Genomic DNA, 13,630 nt, shown 5'->3' on the forward strand with positions numbered 1-13,630 from the left:
GTGGCTGTGGTGGGTGGAGTTGCTCTGTGGAGGACTAGATGCACTGTTCAATAAAACACCACCTCTCTAAGGAATAAAAATAATAGTTCCCAAAATAGCCAAAGGAAATACCTCCACTCTGATCCAGAAATTAGGCATAAGGTTTATATTGCTTATGTCCCCCCTTTAAAATACCTGTTAGGCTGCATTATAACATTGCAACCATTCAGTTCTGACTTTTCAGCAATTCATAGCTCAAAGCTAATGTGACACTTTCCTGTGCATTCAATAGTAGACTCTTTTCCCCTTACCTCTATGCAAAAATGCCAGAAGATTAGTGTCTCACTAATGCTGACAGATCAAATGTTCATAGTCAGCATCAATAGCTTAGTGAAGAATGATGCAAGGAAAGCTCTGCAAGGCTCTGGGCACATCTGACTACAGATGGCAGACGACAAGGGAAAATCTTTCTTTGTATACAGGTAATTAATGTGTATGAAATCACATAGGACAATCTGCTTTTAGTTATTTTCAAGAATAAGAACTTGAAGGAGATTTGGACTTTGAAATCACAAGAAAGAAGGAAAACCCAATGCCCTTCCAAGTGCCTTCCAAGCAGACTGGAGTGCTTGGGCTTGGTAGCAACCTGTCCTCCAACCAGACACCTCTGCCTGAGGGTAGAAAGTGCACAAGTAAATGAATATACAATTACTTGCTCTAATCTTCACAGTTTCCAAATGGATTGGCTCAAACTCTGCCTTGAACAGTTCAATTTCTGATTTATTGCAAGAACTTGAGGAAAAGGAAGGAGGCATTCAGAAGGAAGGAATTCAGAAGGAAAGAAGGAAGGAAGGAATCTGGGAGGGAATTAGGAAGGAAGGAAATAATTGTTAAAGCAAGTTGTAAAGTCTTGCTTGATCTGAGATGTAGGAGGGAAAAAGGGAGTGACTCACATTCTATGATTTCCTTCTGTTGAATTAAAGAGGCTTAAATCACAGGTCCATACAAAAAGAGTGTTAATGATTAACAGCCTGACTAAAGTTCTAAAGTTCTCTCTGTGTATATATATATATATGATGTGTCAAAGAGAACAAGGTAGAGGGAGAGAAGAGAAGGGGAGAGATGGAGAGTAGAGAAAGATCTGGATCACCACTCAGCATCGTCTAGCCTTACCCATTCCTTGTGTCTTCAGTGGTGGGTGTGCATGTGTCAGTGTGTCCAGTCCTTTGCATTCTCTGCCAAGAGATGTTGCTTCCTGATGTGTCCCCTAATTTGCCTGGGAAGCACTGGAGTCAGTGCCTACCAATGCTCATGTGCAAAGGGAGAAGGGCAACATTAGCCCTTGACACCAATTGAGTCAGGGCTCAGACAGACCCTATATTTTATTACCTTTTGCAAAACTTGCAGCAAACTTCCTTATCTCAGTGAAACAAATGCAAACTAGGCATTGGGAAAGGCCATCCATTGTTCATCGCATTCCAAACCCTCCTGAGCTGGCATATTGTGTTTCTTGTCTTAACAACAAAGCACACATTTGTCCTAACTGCAAGGCTACTGCCTCACACAACATTTGAGACATTGACTCATTTAGGTAAGTCTAACACAAGTTTAGAACTTGCTTAGAGTGCAGCCTACAGCTCCTACAGCATTTATTCTTTGCAGGATTTTTTCTGCTGTCTCTTTTAACCAGTTAGGAGGGACCAGAATACGTTTCAATACCTAGTTCTTTATTTCTGAGATGTCTAACCAAGAACAAGCTCTGCTAGCAGTAGGTGATATGTGTTTACTGACAGAGGAAAGCCAGATCTATCAGAGGATACAAAAAAGGCAGAGTTACTGAATGCTTTCTTTGTCTAAACCACCAGAGACTGCCCTCAGGAGCCCTAGACCCCTGAGGCCCCAGCAGAAGACATGAAAAAGGAGTTTTCCTTGGTTGATGAGGACTGGGTTAGGGAACAGTCAAGTAATCTGAACACTCATAAATCCATGGGTCCTGATGGTAAACACCCACAGGTGCTGAGGGAGCTGGCAGAGGTCATTGCAAGATCACTCTCCATCAACTTTGGTAAGTCATGCTGGACAGGAGAGGTGCCTGGGGACTGCAGGAGGGCAAACAGAGAGCATGGCAGCAAGTTTGCTGATGACATAAAACTGGGAGGAGTGGCTGACACACTGGAGAGTTATGCTGCCAGACTTAGACAAACTGATGATTTAGGCAGGGCAAAATTTAATAAAGTTCAACAAAGGCAAATGTAGAGTCTTGCACCTGAGGAAGTACAACCTCAGATACCAGTATAGGCTGGGGACTGAGCTGCTGTAGAGCAGTGAAGGTGAGAGGGACCTGGGGGTCCTGGGACAGAAGGTTGACCATAAGCCAGCAGTGTGCTCTTGTGGCCAAGAAAGCCAATGATGTTCTGGGGTGTATTAGAACTGTGGTTAAGAGGTCAAGAGAACATAGAATCAACCAGGTTGAAAGAGACCTCCAAGATCATCCAGTCCAACTTACCACCTAGCCCTGTCCAATCAACTAGACCATGGCACTAAGTGCCTCATCCAATCTTTTTTTGGACACCTCCAGGGACAGTGACTCCACCACCTCCCTGGGCAGCCCATTTCAAGGCCAATCACTTTCTCTGACAAAAACTTCCTCCTAACATCCAGCCTAGACCTCCCCTGACACAACTTGAGACTGTGTCCCCTTGTTCTGTTGGTGGTTGCCTGGCAGAAGAGACCAACCCCCACCTGGCTACAGCCTCCCTTCAGGTAGTTGTAGACACAAATTACATCAGCCCTGAGCCTCCTCTTCTCCAGGCTAAACAATCCCAGCTCCCTCTGCCTCTCCTCTCAGGGCTTACATGTTCTTGTCCCCCCTATTCTGCCCTGGTGAGGCTGCATCTGGAATACTGTGTTCAGTTCTGGGCCCTCCAGTTCAAGAAGGACAGGGAATTGTTTGAAAGAGTGCAGCACAGAGACAGGAAAATTATTAAAGGAGTGGAACATCTCCTTGTGAGAAGAGACTGACGGAGCTGGGGCTCTTTAGCTTGGGGAGGAGGAGACTGAGAGGTGAAGTCATTCATATTTATAAATATGTGATGGGAGAGTGCAAAGAGGATGGAGCCAGGCTCTGCTTTCTGATGCCCAATGACAGGACAAGAAGCAATGGGTGGAAGGTGAGGCATAGGATGTTCCATGTGAACATTAGGAAGAGTTTTTTCACTGTGAGAGTGTCAGAACACTGGAATAGGCTGCCCAAGGGGGTTGTGGAGTCTTCCTCTCTGGAGATATTTGAAACCCACCTGGATGTGTTCCTGTGTGATAGGGTACATGTGATCCTGCTCTGGCAGGGGGGGTTGGACTGGATGACCTTTCGAGGTCCCTTCCAGCCCCTAACCTCCTGTGATTCTGCAATTCTTTCAGTTCAAAGTAGGTAGACTTCAGAAGTCTAATATTAAGAGCTTTAAGAGACCACACCTTGAGTACTGTGTTCAGTTCTGGGCCCCCCAGTGTAGGAGGGACATTGAGATGCTTGAGCGTGTCCAGAGAAGGGCGACGAGGCTGCTGAGAGGCCTTGAGCACAGCCCTACGAGGAGAGGCTGAGGGAGCTGGGATTGGTTAGCCTGGAGAAGAGGAGGCTCAGGGGTGATCTTATTGCTGTCTACAACTACCTGAGGGGAGGTTGTGGCCAGGAGGAGGTTGCTCTCTTCTCTCAGGTGGCCAGTGCCAGAACAAGAGGACACAGCCTCAGGCTGTGCCAGGGGAGATTTAGGCTGGAGGTGAGGAGAAAGTTCTTCACTGAGAGAGTCATTGGACACTGGAATGGGCTGCCCGGGGAGGTGGTGGAGTCGCCATCCCTGGAGCTGTTCAAGGCAAGGTTGGACGTGGCACTTGGTGCCATGGTCTAACCTTGAGCTCTGTGGTAAAGGGTTGGACTTGATGATCTGTGAGGTCTCTTCCAACCCTGATGATACTATGATACTGTGAAAAGAGTTAAGTCACAAGTTCGGGATTGAAAAGGTGATGCTACTACATCAGAGTCAGAGGAGTGAAAAGTGCACTCTTACAGTTCAGCATGTCTACTGAAATGGCAACACGGAGGGAGACTTCCTGTTATTTAACTATTTGTCTTAAGAAATTAGTGAATGCTATGTAAGTGCTTGGCTACAATGATTAAAAGCACACAGGGCATTTTAGGGGTGATCTTTGTAAATCATTATCTCATTAGGTAAGTCTCAAGTCACAGCAATGCTGAAGAAGTAAAATACATCATATTTTCTTATGGCATCATTTATTGGAAAGAGATGTGGAACTGATAAATTCTGAGGAATGATTGGCTAGATAATTCCTTACACTCTTTGCAGGGAGCTAAGTTCCACCTAGCTGAAGACTTTACACTCAGTCCACACTGTTCACTTACCATTTATCTTGCAGCCACTTGTAATTTTTATATAGAGTCTGACAGAAAATCAGATCAAAGGAAAGATTGGGGCTGCAAGTAAATTGGATTCAGACTAAGAAGATTAAATGAGTTGATTGCTGGCGCTGGGTGTTCCAGATCATTAGGGGATGTAAGCAAACCTGGTCTTTTGCTTCAGAGGGCAGAGATTTAGATGAATTGAAACTGGAGAAGTGTTAAGTGTTCAAGTTTCAGGCTTTGGGTGACACTTGACATTTTGCTTCTGATGCACAGAATAACAATCAGAAACATGTTGCTAGATGAACAATGATGAGAAACGTGCTGACAAAAACAGGAGGCAATGAGGCAGATTAAAATAAGCTCCAACAACAAGCTCAGATATTAGTGTTCACTCAACCAGTCAACACAGAAGGCAGGTCAGAGAAGGGGAGTAAGGAAGAACTACAGTGGAAGCCCTGTGGATTTATCATGTCACTAAGAAGGACCCAGCAAATTCTCAACTCATCTTTGCTTCTTGCCTGAGTGGCTAACTGGAACAGAAATGAGTCCTATTGGCTTTCATTTCTATGCCCTCTTCACTGCTGGTCATGTGGTGATGCAGCTGTTTCCAGGCTGCTGAAAGTTAGCCTTTACAAACTGAACTCTCTTCCTTCACTGTGAATGCAGCAGTCTGTCAAAAAATATACTTGCCTAAAGCCACTTATGGACGAAATGAATGAAAGCATCTATGTGGTGTCACAGAGAGATCTGCATTAGGTGCAGATTTCCAGTCTGCTGGAAGAGGATGCCCTTGAAGACATGTTAAATGCTTTGCTGAAGTCCAAGTAAACATCCACATCTATGTGGTGTCACAGAGAGATCTGCATTAGGTGCAGATTTCCAGTCTGCTGGAAGAGGATGCTCTTGAAGACATGTTAAATGCTTTGCTGAAGTCCAAGTAAACAAACATCCACAGCCTTTCCCTTATCCACTATGCAGGTCTCACATAGAATCATAGAATCAACCAGGTTGGAAGAGACCTCCAAGATCATCCAGTCCAACCTAGCACCCAGCCCTAGCCAGTCATCTAGACCATGGCACTGAGTGCCTCATCCAGTCTTTTCTTGAACACCTCCAGGGATGGCGCCTCTACCACCTCCCTAGGCAGCCCACTTTGATGGGAAATTACTCTCTCTGTGAAGAACTTCCTCCTAAACACGTTGTGTTAGTGTAAATGCCTTTCACTTGGGCTACTGATCCCACTATCTTTTTGCAAGGAAAATCCTAATTCCTGCCTGACTGTTCTCAGGTTCTCCCACATTTATTAATGTGAGACCCCAAAACAAATGTGTATGACAGGGTCTGGCTGATAGTCCCTAACAACTTTCCAAACCTTATATAGTTTCAAGCAGAACGTGACATAGCTGGTCTGAATAGACAGGGTGATGGTTTTGATGGCCCTTACTAGCTCTTGAGGAGAGCTACTGGCCAGGCAGATGTTTTAACACTGAAAAGCTACCATTTCTGCAGAGGGGGGAAGTTGCTCTTTGCAATTTGGAGAAGCACACCCCCACTCCCCCTGCCAAAAGTGTTTAAAGGAACCACAGCTTCTAGGATCTACATATTGCCTCTACTACAGGAGACCTTGCTGGATGTACAGCTGCCACTGAAGAACTGGAACTATGCCTGTGAGATCTCATGAGAACCAATGGCAGTGATACATTTTTTTCCTCTCTTCTTAACTCACACTCTCTCTGTCTCTCTCTCTCTCTACTTTTTCTCTCCTCTGCTTCCTATTTTCCCTCTCCTCTGGTCCAACCAAGCATCCATCAGGTGTAAGTGACTGAAAGCTTTCATTGGATCAGATAAACTTAAGTCGTTAGCCACTTGGTGTTAATTAAATTTAATGTATTCCAAGGGGATTTTTGGATCTTAACACAGCCCCCCTTTCTGCACAGGTTTGTCTCAGGAAGCTGGGTTGTGACAACTAACCCATCAGTAATCCTTGCACCTTTGCTGCTGTGGGAGTATCCATTCCCTACACTAACACACCTCACTATGACACCATCCTTCAAACACTGTTGTAATGCCTCTAGGCTTGTTTCTAGCAAGCCTTATTTTGTGCCCTTCTCCCTTCAAATCTAGTTTAAAGCTCTTTCAATAAGCCACATTAGCTCCTGTGCTGGGGCTCATTTCTCCCATGAGAGAGGTATATACTGTCTGCTGCCAGCAGGCCTTATGTCCTGTAAATCAACCTGTGACTAAAGAACCCAAAGTCCTGCCAGTGTACACAAATCATGCAGAGCACAGTAAGACAAATTGTTGTTCACAAATGAGGACACTGGATACAAATGAGGTTTATAGACAAAAGGATGTAATCAATTCATGCATGTTCAGGCTGCAATATTAGTGGTATCATTTAAACGGGAAGAGCCACGGCTGCTGTTTGCAGCTTTGGCATCAATGTAGGTCCTGAATGAGGCTCCAGGAGTAAATGGTCTGAATCATAGAATTAACCAGGCTGGAAAAGACCTCCAAGATCATCCAGTCCAACTATTACCCAGTCCTATCCAGTCATCACAGTATCACAGTATCATCAAGGTTGGAAGAGACCTCATAGATCATCAAGTCCAATCCTTTACCACAGAGCTCAAGGCTAGACCATGGCACCAAGTGCCACGTCCAAAACTATTTTTAATTATTTGTTTCAGAAAAATAAAAATCTAAAACCTAATTTTCATTCTTAGACATGTCAGCATCACAAATACTTATTTAACACTAGGCATTTCAAAAATCAAGCATAAAATCCACAGAAACAGCTTATACCACCTTCATACCCCCAGTTCTATGTCTCTCTTTAGTCCCCTAGAAAAAGCCAACAAATGTCATGAGCTATCTACAAAAAAGCAAGGGGGGAAAAATGAGCTTCCTTGGGTCAAGTTGTTGTCAAACTCCCTCAAAGAATGAGCTAATGAAACTTTGCACATTAAAGACTGTAAAACCATATTTTTGTCTGAAATAATGCAACATCCCAGGTATTACTTTGCCATTCTGAGAGCCATGCCAACAGGACTACAAGCAGCCAAGTCAACAGCTTATCACAGAAGGTAATGTATACAGGAAGTATCACAGTATCACAGTATCATCAGGGTTGGAAGAGACCTCACAGATCATCAAGTCCAACCCTTTACCACAGAGCCCAAGGCTAGACCATGGCACCAAGTGCCACGTCCAACCTTGCCTTGAACTGCCCCAGGGACGGCAACTCCACCACCTCCCCGGGCAGCCCATTCCAGTGTCCAATGACTCTCTCAGTGAAGAACTTTCTCCTCACCTCCAGCCTAAATCTCCCCTGGCGCAGCCTGAGGCTGTGTCCTCTCGTTCTGGTGCTGGCCACCTGAGAGAAGAGAGCAACCTCCTCCTGGCCACAACCACCCCTCAGGTAGTTGTAGACAGCAATAAGGTCACCCCTGAGCCTCCTCTTCTCCAGGTTAACCAATCCCAGCTCCCTCAGCCTCTCCTCGTAGGGCTGTGCTCAAGGCCTCTCCCCAGCCTCGTCGCCCTTCTCTGGACACGCTCAAGCATCTCAACGTTCAGACAACACAAAGCAGCCAAAAAAACTTTTACAGGTAATCAACCACTGGGTAAGTACATCAACATTTGAGAAACAAGAGCATGTAAGAATGAAGCTCCAAGAAATTTGGAGGGGGGTGGGGGGAAGCTAACCTGATAAAAATGTAAAACAAACTCAGAATAGACAGCAGTGGCAGGAGCTTGCCTAGACTGAATGTTTGTCTGAAACTTAGCTGCAGAACCAACAATCTGTATACTACACCGAACATCTGGGTGGTTCGTTTGGTTTTTAACTGCAGAACTACTACTATTTTCCCCAAAAGTTTCAAAGAAGGAAGAAAATTTAAGTTTACTGTTGGTTTTGACAACAGCTGCAATTGAATGAACTGTCTTACAGATTGCACTTGAAAGCTCATCTAGACCACGGCATTAAATGCCTCATCCAGTCTTCTTGAACACTTCCAGGGATGGTGACTCCACCACCTCCCTGGGCAGCCCATTCCAATGGCAAATCACTCTCTCAAAATAAGAAGATCAGCTCTGGCTGAAACACCAGACCACAAAGCTGCAAGACGTCACAGCTCCCAACTTTACAGCTTCTCAGTGCCAACGCATGTGAGCTGCACACACTTTCTAAACAGAGCAACAGCAGGGAAGCTGCAGCCCGGCGGGGAGCAATGACTGCTTTGCTTTCCCTGTTCTGACAGGGAGGTGATAAGCAACTGCAAATTCTTTTAGCAAAACAAAGCATAAAAATAAATTACATTTGGAGCCCAGGATTTACATCCTTCTGTTAGCACCAGCATGACAAACTTTGAAACTTGTCTCATTTTTGTGACTGCTTGGAGTTTTGCTCTTCAGTTTTCAGGGCACTCGAGGATCTAGTCACATCCAGAGAGAGTGAAGTATTGTAGCAAAAAGAGGGTCTTGTTCTACACAGCTCTCTGTTAAAATAATTTCTGAGAATAGAAGCTGAGACTCACTTACTAAGCTTGCAATTTTTTCTTCTCTGGGCTTTTGCATTACTGAAACAGGAGAGAGGCTTTACTCACTTTAGCAAGTTATCAGAAAAGTGCATAAACCTGAAAGCCCATGGCAAATGGGCATAAAAGCTTTCACAAGGCAACAAAAACAATGCTAAGATAACAGTGGCTGCAGTAATTTGGCTGGAACCACGAGTCATGCAAAGGGCAAGAGACAGAGCCAGGGAGCAGTAGGTGTCTATATCTCAGTAAACCTCTCACTGTTTAATAAAGTGCCAGTTCAATTTTTATCTCTCCCATTATCACTCAGCATGCAAGAAAAATGTTCCCTTACTGTAAATGAGTATTTTTATGTTCTATCTCCAGTATTTGTTTGCACTTATGTTTTCAGAACAGTGTCCTTATTTTATTCGTTGTGTCTGATCACATTCCTAGACTGACAACGATGTTGCCAGTCACCATAAAGAGAAGGCTGAGTGGAGACCTCATTGCTCTCTACAGCTACCTGAAAGGAGGCTGCAGTGAGGTGAGGATCAGTCTCTTCTCTCTAGTATCAGGTGACAGCAGAACAGAAACACTGATCCGAATTTGTACCAGGGCAGGTTTAGATTAAATAGTAGGAAAAAATTCTTCAGGTAAAAAGTGAACAGGTATTGTGTGATGGTTTGGGTGTTCCCGGCCCCCCCCCCCCCCCCCCACACACACACACTTTAGAAATTACCCAGACTAGACTCAGCTGGCTCTGGAAATATGAATGAAGCTTATATTTACAGCTAGCACGATATACAAGCAGATATTTACAGTATATACAATTATATGCAGAAATAGACAAGGTAAAAGGTAATACAGAAGCACAACTCCCCTCCCAGAAACCTGAGTCCCCAGGAGGGGCTCCCAACCACCCCTACACCTTCCCCCAACCCCTCTCAACCTTACCCCAGTCCCAAGGAAGAATGGAGGTTCGGCCAGGGGGTTAGGAAGCAAAGGGGGTTAGCCCAAATTGGAGGGTGAGGTTAGAGAGATGCAGCTCAGCCAGCAGCCCAAGCAAGAGTGATTATCTAATGTTTTTGTTTCTTGTTCCTATACTTCTCAGCAAGACTGTGAGGGAAGTAGACATCACCACTGTTTTCTTTTTACAGCCTGTAATCTAGTTCTTCTCACCTAAACATTCTAGCCTGCTTCAAACTAGCCCAGATTGGAATAGATTACCATAGATTACCCCAGGGAGGTGATGGAGTCATCATCCCTGGAAGTGTCCAAGAAACTTGTGGACATGACACTTAAGGTCATGGTTTAATGGCCATGGTGGTGTTAGATTGATGATTGGACTTGATGGTCTTAGAGCTCTTTTGTCCCCAAAACAATTCTATGATTCTATGGAAAATAGTTGCAATGATCCAAACAATGCTCTCTTCACTGCTAACTACTAAAAAAATATAGAAGTATTGTGGGAATGCAATGTGAGAGGGAATAATAATGGCCAGTCTGTGAGCATTTCGACCTTGGTTCCCACAGCTTCAGGATGCCTCGTGTGGGGGAGAAGAGATAGTGGACATCTGGTTAATGAGAAAAACAAGGTGTGATGCATGTAAAAGACTGGGTTGTTCTTGCCTAGATTATGCTAATGTGTAGGTGTGTGCTCTATGCTCAAGGCTATATAAATGGAGTCAGAACGGACAATAAAGGTCTCTGGTGGGCTTCACATTGCATTGTGTGGAGTCCGTGTGGTATCCCCTGCTACACAGGTGGTGACCTGCACCACGTTCCTGAAGGAAGCATCCACAGCTAACAAAGAATGATTGAAAATTTGAGGAAAAATCATTTTTATGCCATTTCCAGCTGCTTTGAGCAGGTGGAATTAGTATAACTCCAGCTCATTAAGTACATCACAAACATCTGTAATGCCAAACCCAGCATTTTCCTACCCAGCCTGAATGATTCTTTTCAAACATTGAGAAAAGGGGAGATATTTTAGACTCCAGAGTTTAGGAATCTCAGTGCTTAAGGACAATGGGAGTAAATATTGTGCATTATGTCTCCTAATCAGGAAATCTGTTTAAGATTCTGAACATGAAAGCAAAAACTATATAACCAGACTAAACTAGTCAGAGTATACATCAGATTCTTAGAGACTTGGTTCTCAGTAACTTCTTAAAGGACTTAGGGAATGCATGACTGAAAGACACATGCCTGGGCCACTGCATCTGGTTGCTCCTTCTTGTACTGCTTTCATAATGACATATCTCATCTTAAAATAAGTTGGGTGTTAGTCCCTGTGATTCATATTTGAAGGCTTTTGTAGAACTGGTGGTGAGAAGCCCTCCCATGGAGACCCTGTGACACTCATTAGTTTCTAACCATTAGTTTGGTGAAATTGTTCCATCAGCTGCAGAACTAAAAAGAAAAAAAAAAGACTCTTCAGATCAGTCTGATTTTTTTAAATGCTGAGATGTCTTAGTCTGTTGCAGATTCGGATCAAGTCAGTGGAAAATTCCTCTCACACCAGCCAAAGCAAGTTGGAGAAGTCTTTATGAAAATTCCAGCTTTGAACTTTGAAAACCTGATTGTAAATGCATAGCAGGCTGACAATCCTGAAGTGGGAAATTCATGTAGCAAACCATTAAGAAAATGTGATGGCTTTTATTGCTTTAGGTACATATATTAAAGATCTTTCCTGGTTCTATAAGCTCACCTTCACTCTGTGGTAGCTCTTTGCCTATCAGCTACGGAGCAAGGGTTGTTCCACTCTACCTTGCATACTTATTCCTCACTAATGGCATTGTGATGTAAACGAAAAACTAGTAAATACTATGACCACTTTTTAAAACTAAGGCATTGGGAAGTAAGCAGTTTATGAAAGTCAGATAGAAACGAAGACTGGAACAGAGGAGTCTTGATTCCTTTGCACAGGAGAAAGCATCCCTGCTTCTTTCAGAGTAGCACTGCAAATGTTGCACAGTTACTGAACTGCACAACCTTTAATTTTTAATTAGCTCACAACTTGTGTTGCTCAAAGACTGTGACTGTGAGGAAGCTTGGAATCCCATTGTGCTCAGACGCTATCCACACACAGCACTGTCTGACCCCCAAACCTCAAGTCTAAAGGCTGACAGCAGGTGGAAGAAAAATAAAATTATCATCCCCCTTTCATAAATGGGCAGCAGGATTTCAGAAATAGCAAGTGGTTTGCTTGAAGTGGTGCAAAGGAGTTGCAAAACTAGTAAGTGAATATGGGTTTCCAAAGCTATAAGTTATCATCTGAGAGCTGACTGCACCTTCTCTTGTCAGAGGGAATCTTGAAAAGCAAATCTCAGTCATCTAGTTAGGTCCTTTGTTACTGAGTAATATTAAATAGTTGCAATACTTGATATAATGGTACAAATTGTACCTACCTGGAAGTAGCTCCTGGTCTTGCTGGGACAGGATCCCAGGCCAGCCATGGGCTGCCAGCCTTTAGCAGTTCTGAGTCAGCTGACTGGAGCTGGCTCACAGGTGTATCCCAGACCATGAGCATAACCACTCACTATAAAGGAAGAAGTCTGTTAGGGTGCAGATGGTGGAGGAGGTTTTTTGTTTGATTTTCTTCCTTAGCTGCATTCTCATTGCTCTCCTGCTTTTGGAGGCTGCCTTCCTAAATGTTGTGACTGCTGCACTTTTGCATAGCTGAGTTGTAACTTTATATAACGTGTATTGACATTAGTATTAACTTGCTCCTTTCATGAAATCCATTTTCATTTCAACCTGTGGGTCTTCTCCCCTTTTTTCTGATTACCCTTCTCTGCTGGGGAGGGTGACACCAGGTGACAGAGTAACTGCTATAGTTTAGCCCCAAATACATGCTGCATGTAGACAAACAGCAGATATCAGATACTGTAGCTTGGTGGTATCAGAAGTATGGAGGTTTTAGTTTTCTTCTGCACGAACACATCCATACTTCAGCCTATGTATAGGACGCAGAGCTCTCATTAGGACAACAGATATTAATTGTACAAAGTATTTCAGACACTGGGATTTATCCTCAAACAGATCAAGAGTTCTATTAAACTAATAAACCAAACCACCACCAACAAAAAAGAACACAGGAAACTCCAAAAGAGTGTAAATAGTTTGAGCTCCATGTTGCAAGCACTGTATAGCTACCACCACTTGCAACAACAGTTTCACAGATAACTTAGGCATATATGTCTCCACAGATACACCTTTAGACTACTCTGCGTGCTGAAACTGTGCTAGTAAGGATATCTTGCTCTCTCCTGTTCATGTTCCACTCTGTGTAAATAACCAAACTTTCATCATAACAGCATATAGTAAAGTTTACAGTATGGTCACAGGTTTCTTATAATTGATGTATGAGCTTGAGTTCTGTTACTATCTCAGGATCATAGAATGCTAGAGGTTGCAAGAGACCTCCAGAGATCATCAAGTCCAGCAGCCCTGCAAAGCAGGACCACTTAGGACAGGTCACAGAGGTGTGTGCCCACTTGGGTTTTGGGCACGATTAGAGAAGGACACTGCACAACATCCCTGGACAGCCTGTTCCAGGGCTCTGTCGCCCTCCCAGTAAAAAAGTATATTCTTATGTTGAGGTGGGATTTCTTGTGATTGAATTTGCATCCATTGACACTTGTCCTATCACTGGGTATCAGTGAAAAGATAGTGGCTCCATCCTCCTGACAGTCACCCTTCAGATATTTGTAAACAC

General features: G+C 43.9%; 1 long non-coding RNA gene across 2 annotated transcripts in view; it reads right to left on the minus strand.

Annotated features, from left to right (window-relative positions):
• The window catches only part of LOC135189496 (uncharacterized), a 39,905-nt gene extending 27,501 nt beyond the window's left edge, over window positions 1-12,404 (minus strand). For both annotated transcript variants that reach the window (XR_010308107.1, XR_010308110.1), the window contains exon 1: window positions 12,321-12,404. This is a non-coding gene — a long non-coding RNA (uncharacterized LOC135189496). The remainder of the gene's footprint in view (window positions 1-12,320) is intronic.
• Between the last annotated feature and the right edge of the window lie 1,226 nt (window positions 12,405-13,630).

The sequence above is a fragment of the Pogoniulus pusillus genome, chromosome 3, assembly GCF_015220805.1.
Source record: "Pogoniulus pusillus isolate bPogPus1 chromosome 3, bPogPus1.pri, whole genome shotgun sequence".
In the NCBI taxonomy this organism is placed as follows: Eukaryota; Metazoa; Chordata; class Aves; order Piciformes; family Lybiidae; genus Pogoniulus; species Pogoniulus pusillus.